We start from the raw sequence: 11,013 nt of genomic DNA, 5'->3' as shown, positions 1-11,013 counted from the left end.
CACCCGGGAAAACGTTATTTCTTTAGTATTGCAGGTGGAGAAATGAGTGCTTGTAACTTAGCTCTAGTTCCGTTCATGGAATTTAAGGAACTGCGCTGCTGATAGTTTAAGCTTGCATCGAAGTAGGCAATTAGAAATAGACCAGGTGCGTTATTTCCTCTTTAACTATTATCATGCACGTTGCTATTATCTTTATAGTTACACACAAAAACATAAGTATTAATATTTGCTAAAGAAGAATCTATTACTATCATCTATTAACTTTGGTTTGCTGACATCTTTGTCAGACTTAACACGTCTTTTTTATCTAAGGAGGGGAATTAAGTCTATTTAAAACAGCAAACTAAAAAGCAAGCTTTCAAATTCAAACTTTAGCGAGCCAATTGAATATTTTGGAACATCTTGTAATGCAAAAAGTTGTAGGTCACTTGTGATAGATTCCTTGTCAAAGTTTGTAAATGCCTGTAAAAATTAGTAAATAAGTTATTGGACAAAGCAATAACTATTAACAGCTTTAAAAGTAAAAATTGTGTAAATGATTAGACCAATAAACAAACTAAGCAAACATAGCCATTCACAACAAAATTTCAATTAAGTCATACCCTTCATAAGTCCCTATTGTAAAAGTTTTTTTTTTACATTCGCTTACCTGGGTTGCGACATTTGAGAGGAAACTTGATCTTATCCTTTTAGGCTTATGTCTTGAACAAATATTTTTCAGTGCCTTGGTCAACACAATTAGCTTCTGCTAATTTATTGATTTATATTGATCCTTATAGTATATTCGACGAGCTTGCATCATCAAACCTGCTGCAAAGGTGCCACATATAGTCTTTTGTACAATCATTTTTTCAAGACATTTTGCATTATGTCATTTTAACTGTGAATATATATTATATATTTTACATTGGCATTTAGAAATACAAGAGTCACTCTGCCATTATTTAATCGTGTTTTAGTTGATTGAAGCAGTGCCTATATCTGGGGTTCTTAAACTTTTTTACCGCGGACCCCTACAATTTTGTTTTGCTTTGCGTGGACCACGGTGAGCAAGAATTTTTCAGAAATGACGCCATAAAATGATGTCACAGTACAAATAGACTTTAGAAATCTGCAGTTTGCGGTCCACAAAATGTGAAAGGAAAATGAAGTCTATACATTCAGTGCAAAAACGTTTTATTTTTACTTAAACTCTTTCCTTAGAAAATATGATTACTTCCTAAAACAGGGATGTCCAACCTGCGGCCCGCGGGCCGCATTGCGGCCCTCCTGATGTTTACGTGCGGCCCACCACTTATTGTCACTTTCAGTAGCCTTTATTAAAAAATTGTTTCGACTATTATCAAAACGTGTAAAACTCGCATTGTTAGATGTAGGCCTAATCTTATGTTTTTTTCTGAGACTATAATCGAGTCAAATGACGCATTTCAACATCCATCGAACACTTTGTGCACACACCATTGCTAAGCAAGATGAGTGTTTTTCTAGATGTGTTTTTTTTTCGGACCGTTTTAAGGAAATGTATCAGCCCAAACATGTAAAAACATAAATTTACGCGCTTTGCCATAATACAAATAATAAATGAGGTCCAGATTACTTGCATATTTGCGCATGAGTTCACTCTGGAAGAGCGGGTGTTTATAAGATAAGTTATTTTATGACGTCACGATATGACGTCACGATATGACGTAACTTATGACGTCACCCCTTTAATTTGAGAGGTTTTGCGGCCCATCGAAATTTTTAAGTGGCAATGCGGCCCATTCTGCTAAAAGGTTGGACATCCCTGTCCTAAAATATACATTAATATTTCAATTTGGCCTTCACAGACCCCCTAAAACTAGTTCACGGACCATTGGTCACAATGAATCTCGCAGCTTCATGTTCTTTGTTTCTTTCTTTCTCCTCAATGCGCTCATCCTACTTCAACCGCCATCTGCTTCACGCATCAGTGGCGTTACATAAACAGGTGTATATTATAACAGATGAGACTTGACCGCCGTACTATCTGAACTCCACTAAATCAAAACTAAACAAACTGTCGTTGCATTTTAAAGTGCATACTTTCAGGTCGCTTATAGATTTTTGTACCTTAAAATAATTTAGCATAGTTCGGTTTCAATGAAATAGCTTACAACGCAGTAAAAACACGGGTCGCCAGTAAGGCATACATCGTTGACTTGATTGCAGTGTAATTCGGATACCGCTAACGTCCAGGAAAAACTAATGCGCTTGGGATTAAAACTGGCCAGTCAACGAACAGGATGTTAGCAAATTGCTTTGCGCTTTATTGCAGTGATTAAAGGCCCTGTAGGGTATATTAAGATTAATCACTCCCAAAACAAAATCGATCGAGGTTAAATAATTAAAAAAAATACTAGGATTAGATATTCTGGATTCGAAACCTTAGGTTCTAGAATGCCCTGGGATTGGACTTTGAACATGCCTAAAAAGGAGCATACATTTTCTCATCACAATAGATATAACTCCCTGAAATATCTAAAATAAATCCATGTATTTAAACAATTATTATGCATTTTTTTCGTCTATTAAACAAGAACACAAATTTCAGTATTTATGTATACAGATTTCAGAAACTTTAGATCAGGGGTGCCCAACATAAGGTACGCAAGCCCCCCCCCCCAAAAAAAAAAAATACAGCCAATTGTCATTGTTTATTTACAATACAAAACAATCTCAGCAATCACGACAACAACCAATTACTTCTGATATTATAACATTAAACTGTTTGTTTGTTTTTGTATAAAAGCGCTTTTAATATTAGAAAAAAAAATAGTTGCTAAGCTTTGGCACGGGAAAAAGTTATAAGATAAAAATTGGCACGTCGGGTTCTTTGAGTTGGACACCCCTGCTTTAGACATTTCGGATTATAATGTTGAAGCGAGACGCTTTCTGCGTAGCTTCGAGTTGGTGTTCCGTGAAAAAGGGCAGACATTTACATAATGCAATGCACAGAAAGAGAACGAAAGGAAAAAAAGCAATATGTCCGGTTCGGTGCAGTAATACCGTGTGCGTCGAGAAACATAGAGTGCCGCTACAAGCTTATGATTTAGACAACTCAACCAAAAAACATATGGCATCGTGATAGTACTGAAACCACTAAAATGTTATATCGTGATAGTAATTTAAGAATAGCAATATAGAAATGTACAATAATTATACTTCATTTTATATATCAGACCAATGCTGGGTTACTGGTAACAGCCTTGCATGGAAAACTTCATCTATAGGATTGCAAACCACTTTGTTTTCTATATAAGTTTTTTTCGTTATGGGTATAGTATAGGGCTGCTTTGGGGATAAAATGTCCTTTTGGGTGTAACTGGTGGGTCTGTGGATGCCACAGGTCCTGGGTGTTTAACTTGGTCGAATGGGACACTAAGTAGTTCAGTTGAGAGAGTAGGCCTTCAGTGAGGGAGACACGTCCGACATTTTCCATATTCCTAAGGGTCAAATTCGCTTGAAAATATCGAAAATATCAAGAAAGTTTTTTAAACTTAATATAACGTGCCAAATTTTAAAGGGTACCGGTATGAGTTTAAGCAGTTTCGTGGACAAAACATTATTAGGCGGCAATAAACATAGTCAACAGAAGTCAGCTAAATAATTTAAGTATTCTATGAGTCATCTTGCCCTTTTTTTCATTTACTGCCATAAAGTGCAAAACAAAAAAACGATTATAAAAAATCAAAGTTTTTAAAATACTGGCTAATCCAGCGTTTCTCAACTGGTGCGCCGCGGCGAACTGGTGCGCCGTGAAAGGCAGCCAGGTGCGCAACGAGAAAATGGAAAAAATGTTACAGAAATTCTGTATTGATTTTAGAATTTGCGATTGAAAGTGGATTCCAGCAATAAGACCAAAATTAGGAATAACATCAACGTCGGAATATAACACAGTTCGGAATAAGATAGAAAGAGGACCAATAGATAACATACCTAAACCCCTATCGGACCAACAGTCCAGTATCAAATCAGCGTCTACAAACGCCGCCGTTTAAAAAACATGGCCCATATAAGGCGGTGGCGGCGCCTAATCGTTTTATATCCATTTCCTGCGTATGAGGGTGTTATTTAGGCCACTTAGATGTTATACCAAAAATGTATTGAGTTTTATTAAGGCGTTGGTCAATTCTGGAATTCAAAGTTAAAAATTTAAATGATATATTCCAACATTTGAATAGTTTAACATTGTCAATGCAGAATCAAACTTAAAATACTCATCCATAGAAAAAATTAAATCTTTTCTTAAAAATATAGGAATTTTGAGAGGGAAAGATAATTAGGCTGTTTGGGGATGATTCTTCAATCAAAAATGACCATTCAGATTTATATTTTTTTTAATACAGATTTAAGGACTTGCTTGCAAACAAACTTTAGTCACTATTTTCTGTATGACTGGATTCGTAGCCCTTATTGAAGTCCCAATGGTTGATGTTGGCTCTTCTCTAACAAGGAAAGAGGAACTATTGCAACATATATCTAGCGGGGCTTCCGCCATAAGACCTCGATTAAAACAACATCAACTTCGGCATAAAAACAGTTCGTCCGAATAAGGCCTAAATTGCAAGAAAAAGGCCTTTACAACCTTTCACTAAACCCCAAACGCCATCCATAACTTCAACACTAACTCCCATAATAATTTGAACCATAAACCAAATTTTAATTCTACTCATTACTAGCGCCTAACCCAAACAGAGGCAAACAACCCAGTGCCAAACAGCGGCGCCCTAACGGTGCCTTTTAAGCTATAGGGCACGCAAACGTCAACACCAAAACAGTCGATGCTAAGAAGATGTCCCTTAACCGTCCCATCAGGCCATACCCTGTTTTTACTGTTTTGGGCGTTATTTTGTCCATTAAGGTCTTATTTCGTTAAATTTTGGATTTATTCCGAGTTAGATGTTGTTGCTTTGGAGGATTATTATGTGTTTCCATCGAACTCTAACTAACATACCGTGTGTTTTCATACTTTACAACAGGAAAGGCCTAGTTTAATTTTTTTTTTCTTTTGGCGTGTCTTATTGAGCACATCGTATTTTATAGCAGGGCTGTGTTGTCGGATTCAGATTTGGGACTCGACGTACCGTAGTCATTTTGTTTTGCTGAAGTCGGACTGCCTGAGTCCCGAGTCCGACTTGCGCAGTACCAATTTTATCTGATAACGCCGCTGTTGCAAATTGAAAAAGGCGGAATAGCATATGGTGGATATTTTCCAGCAATGGTTTGTGGGTGGATGAAATATATGAAACCCCTATGAGGGGATTCTTGAAAATCCACCTTGATTTAGTTACGTATAGATGGGTGAAATAAAGGCTGTAGGATGGCAGCCGAACTCGGAATTTGACGAAATCGCATATTTGGCCGGAGTCGGACGCGGAAGTTGGAGTGGGGTTATTTTTAACCGACTCCGCAGGCTTCTTCATAGATAATAAAATTAGGTGCCTGATGTAATAAAACCTGCCAGCAAAAAACAAAATATCTAAACAAAGTTAGCAGTCGACTCGCTCGTCAGGTGCGCCGCCTCGTTTTGAAAAGTTTACAAGTGCGCTCTGTGGTGAAAAAGGTTGAGAAACACTGGACTGATCTGAGTATTGTCCCTATGTGTATAATAAGTAAAGATAGTTTTAACTATATATCCGTGAAACACAGAATAACGTACAAAAGTAATAAACGCCAAAAAAAGAAGTTATGGTTTCAACCTGGCAAAATGAAGTTTTCTACCTAAATTTTACAATATGCATCCAATTTTGCTGATTTCGTTGTTAGGAAGCCATCGTAACATGCTCGAAAGAGCTTACTACGTTGGTGTCGCTAAAGTTTTAAAATGATAAACGTTATTGGGGTTGCTCATCTGTACAGCCTAAAGAGATTATAACCTAAAATAAACCTTGTACGCATTACAATAATTCAACAGTGCTTTGCGGGCCACAAACAATGATGTCGGGCCTGGGTTTTGGATAGGGATGTTCAAAGTAGAATCCCAAGGTATTCTAGAATAATAGGTTTCGAATCTAGAATAACGAATCCAGAATAGCGAATCCTAGTATGTTTTTATTAAATTATTTATCCTCGATTTTGTTTGGGGAAGGGATTAATCTTAATCTACCCTACAGGGCCCACAATCACAGCAATAAATCGCCCAAACAAACACGTGTACATTATAAAAAAAATCTCCCATATTTTTAGCATTCTTAACAACTGTCATCTGAAGCCGTTCTGTAAACTGTAATATGTCAACTGTCCAGGTTGTGTCCAAAACTTATATTTTTGCCAATAGTGAGAAAATGCAACACTGCACACAGAAGTCTTAAGGCATTCGGTCCAGTTTTTGAAAGCATTGTTGCGTCTTAGTGCTTCTTTTGACTAACATGATCTGTTATGCAGTCAAATGATGTACTGCAAGGAATACAAAGTTATTATTGACATAACGAATTCTTGACAATTACGTTGTGCATAACTGCATAACTTCACTGAATATTGGCATAAAGTTGACCTTAAGTAACCCCATAGCGCATTTTGTGGACGGCCAGCACGTTTTGCAACGCTATGTTACTCTCAACTTTAACGCATTTAGGGAATTTGCGAACTCCACACTAGACATTACACGTCAGCCGCTCGCCCAATAACGCTTGATTGACACTTAATTATTAGACGAACGTTATCGCGAGACGCGGTAACTGGTCGCCCGAAAAAACGCTGACACTGCACTACCAGGTTAACTTTAAAGCAAGCACTATAAATTGGTCGCCGCGGCGACAGGCCAACTTACCACACGCGTTTGTGCAATTAGGCGCGACAATCGGCGGTAAAACATTAAATTATATCGGTTCCAATTACCCGAAATAAACGACAGAATTGGATTTGAATCCAGATGGGAAGGATTCGAAATTCTATTTTGAGCATCCCTAGTTTTGGAACACCCTGCCTTAAGTAATCACTTTTTGTTAAAAGTGTCATTATTTTCCTACTTCTTCGTACACCTTGTATGCAAACTCAGGCAATCAAAACAAAGTAATGTTGATTTAAAATTTAATTGGTTAAACATGGTAAGAATCAATCAATCTAAAGAATAAATAAAGTTCTTTATTGACACCAGAGGCCACTTCAGTATTGTATTCTTTGTGTAGTACCTGGTTAACAGCGTCTGCAAGCACACAATTTATCGACCAATATATTACAAATGCTTTTTATAATTTTATTAAATTACCTCTTTGCACTGATTTGTTATATTTATATTTCAAAGTGTGTATTACAAAGTAAACGTTTTGTTTTATGTGAATAAAATATTTATAAATTTTTACTTTGTCTTGAAAAGAGTTGTTGAGTTATTACTTATTCTGAATAAATTTCAGGAAATAAATTATAGACTCTAAAAGTATAGTGGCTTGATTTAGAGAAAATAAAAAATCCACACAGAACTAGGAAGCATATTGTACAGGTTTGAAATCAGGACTGCGGAGTCGGCCTCGAGGAGTCGGTTTGTTTTGCTGGAGTCGGACTCGGGATTCGAGTAAGACTATGTAAAACTACCCGAGTCCCGAGTTTGATATGCGCAGTAAACTAATATGACCGCCAACTGAAAATTGTAAAGGTGGAATAGCATGTGGTGGAATATTTTCCAACCATGTATTATGAGTGAATGAATTATTCGAAACCCCAATAAGTGGATAGCTGAATATCCACGTTATTTGGGTTACGTAAATTGGCGGAATGCAGGTTGTCTAGTCAGGGCCGGACTCGGGACTCGACGAAAAGCCACATTTAACCGGAGTCGGACTCGGGTTATTTTTAACCGACTCCGCAGCCCTGTTTGAAATAGATACTTTTTGTCATTTTCAATGTACGTTTGCGAAAAGTAATTTTTACCTAGAGTGCTTCTTATTATTTCTCCCTAATAGCTGATAACAAAAGTTTGGAGCTTAACTGCTGGAGGTTGTAGTTAAATGAATATCAAAGCCCATGTATAGAATTAGGTATCATCTTGTAAACAGCTTAAATATATATATCTTTATTCAGTTTAAACTTGATTGGATAACTGGTTGTAAAAGAATAAAGGTTATTATTATATTTAATTTCAACAGATTACAAAGCTGCATAATCTGGTGCTATCCTTTTTTAAATGAACAATATTAAACACTAAGTTTGTGCTCACCGAACCCTATCCACTAAACAGGTAACAAATTGTGTAATGTTAATATTCCTTAAAACCAAAACTAAAGACTATAATTGAATATATTATCCTACTCTATTTTTTTTTAATTGTTGTACTGTAATGCTAAAATAAACGAAACTGGGGCAATAAAAATAACTTTAAACAATATTGTAATATTTTGTTTATTGTACTATATAAGCGAACACAAAAAGTTGTACCAAAAGGCTTACTGGTAATAATAAAAAAATGTAAATTCCTCTCCGGCACCCCGGTTTAGAACCACTGATCTGCTCTACAGCAACGCGTTGGTACAGCCTGATCATAGGTTCCAGTTTTCCCCTATTTATTTTTGTATTATTCTGCCAAAAAATAGGTATAGATAAAACAAGACACTGTGAATATAGTTTTTAGCGAAACTGTTTGGCGTGATCTCATTGGTCTGTTACTGCAGAGTCGGGGCCAATGTTATTACAGCTGGTTTTGGGTTGAAATTACCTGAAAAAATTTAATCAGGCTATAATGATTTAAAAAATCAACAACTATACGAAGGTGGCTTATGATCTTTTTATATACCTGTTAAAGTTATAGTTTTTCAATTTCAAATGGCTTAAAATACAAAAACGTTTAACTATAGTTCTACGACTTAAGCTCCACTTGGATTTAACTAGATTCCCAAGATAGGCCTATTAGTCTTTATTTGCCTCTAGGTATTATACTTAGTTTGTTACATGTTAATCCGAAATTATCATCAACAATAAATTACAGGTCATGCTCCCTAAACAAATCTATTTTTACCAATTTAGAATAAATATAAATAAACGTTCTCCTTGGTAATTGTTTGTTTTTTTTGCTAGCATATGTTTCAGTTCGCAAATGCTTGACTATTTAAACTATTTTTTCTATACGAGAAAGTTGTTCAATTCGCTGAATGTATTAAAACTTGATTTAAGTTGCTTGTTTTATGGCGTTACTTTTCAACGTCATATTTAAAATTATTATGCCACCTCCCAATCTAGCAATTTGAATCTATTTTCTGGTTTGTTGTAACGTGGAAAATAATCTGAGCCAATAGGAGCGCTAATACAAAAAAGTTGGGAAACACTGCTGTAGACTATTCAAAAAAAGAACTTAGAAAACCTATTAAAAAGCCTTATAAAACGAACATTGGTAGTCAACAAAAAACAAATCTTTATAAACATATTTCTTGGTTTTTACGTATAGTTTTACTAAACAGTAAAACTGTTCATGTATTAAATAATGTCTTACCTTAATAAACCAGGCACTAGAGAGCTAAAAAACTTTTTTTCCAACTAGTTTTGTTTATCTAACCCATTACCTCCCATAATTCTATAACCAATTTTTTTTAATGAAACTTTAATGGATGGTATAAAACAACCTTAGAAACACGATGGGATGATCAAAAATTCATTTTAAACAGAAATAAGCGAGATATAGGGTGATCTCACATGAGATCACTGGGATGATACAGTTGCAATAACCCTAGTGTACCTCATAACACTGTCTCAACTTCTAGGACTCATAATACTTATTCTATGAGATGGATTTAGTCAACAACAATACATAACTGTAAACACTTTGTTTGTCAAGAAAATGAAGACATAAATGACTAAAAATATACATGGCGCAAAGAGGATATTTGTATTTTCAGAGGATAGATTTAGTTATATAAAATAAATAATATGAAATAATGATAGTAATGTTGGTCCGTTGTAATTATAATATATATCACATATCTTTAACCATTGTACTTATGATAAGTAAAGAAACAATCTACACATAGAGTGACTGTGCATTTTGAACAATATGTCCTGGGCCTAGCAGTGCATGGCTTATTCTGGCATCGCCTTTGCTCGACTCGTTTCATAATAATGTGTCCTTTGCAGTCAAAACGAACATCTTGAGGGATTTTTGAAGGTGCTGAACAGTTGCGTTTTTTACCTGGTTGTTGCCTGTTTGTAGGAATTTTCAAGTAAAATTGGGCAATTTCTCTTCTAAATGAAAGCAAATCCATTTCGGTGGCTGTATCTTCTCCGTTGTTATTTATCAAGTTATATATGATATGGGCATTCACAACTGCCATGTCCACAATTCGAATAAATATAGGCCAATACCACTTTTTAGCTCTGATTGTCGTTGCATATTTTAATCATGCTTATCCACACCTTCCATATATGCACTGTTATTTTTAAACACAGGTTGACAAACTGAATCTTTTGCTTTACGTTCCTTCAGTCAACGTTTCACTTTTTGAAGAGGTTCCACTGTATCATAATTAGTTCCAATATTTACGCATGTATTATCCAACCATCTTACGAAGAGAATTTATTCATTGGTGTCAAATCTAAAGCTGTATGTACCTCTTTTTTGTTTTTTCATTTCTTTTGCTTCCATTAAAGGACATTTAGCCTGTTCTCGCGCACAGTTCCAGTGGCTTGAAAACCGAGTTCGCGAAGATGAACCAGTAACTCGTATCCGGTAAATAAGTTGTCAAAGAAGACACTATATGATTGTGGTTCTTGTACGACATCTAGCATATTCAATACAACTTTTGATCCCAGCAATAAGTCTTAGCGGTTGTCATCAGATGAGCTCTTGCCACAATAGAGATTGAAATTGTAGCAATAACCAGAGACACCGCATAATGCCCAAAACTTGTGTTTATGAGGTCAGCGAACCGGTTAGCATCACTGGTTACTGTCAATGAATTATACGGGCCGAAAATTTATTTTCGGGACATATCTTGTTTTTGCTCGAATTCTTTTATGGTTGTTTTTTTTTTGGTTTGTTTCAGACCGTTTTTTGTCCAGAGTTTTAAAGGA

Source organism: Ascidiella aspersa, chromosome 6 (genome assembly GCF_963924565.1).
Source record: "Ascidiella aspersa chromosome 6, kaAscAspe10.2, whole genome shotgun sequence".
Taxonomy (NCBI): Eukaryota; Metazoa; Chordata; class Ascidiacea; order Phlebobranchia; family Ascidiidae; genus Ascidiella; species Ascidiella aspersa.
The sequence above is the reverse complement of the archived record's forward strand: the minus strand, read 5'-3'. Positions refer to the sequence as shown.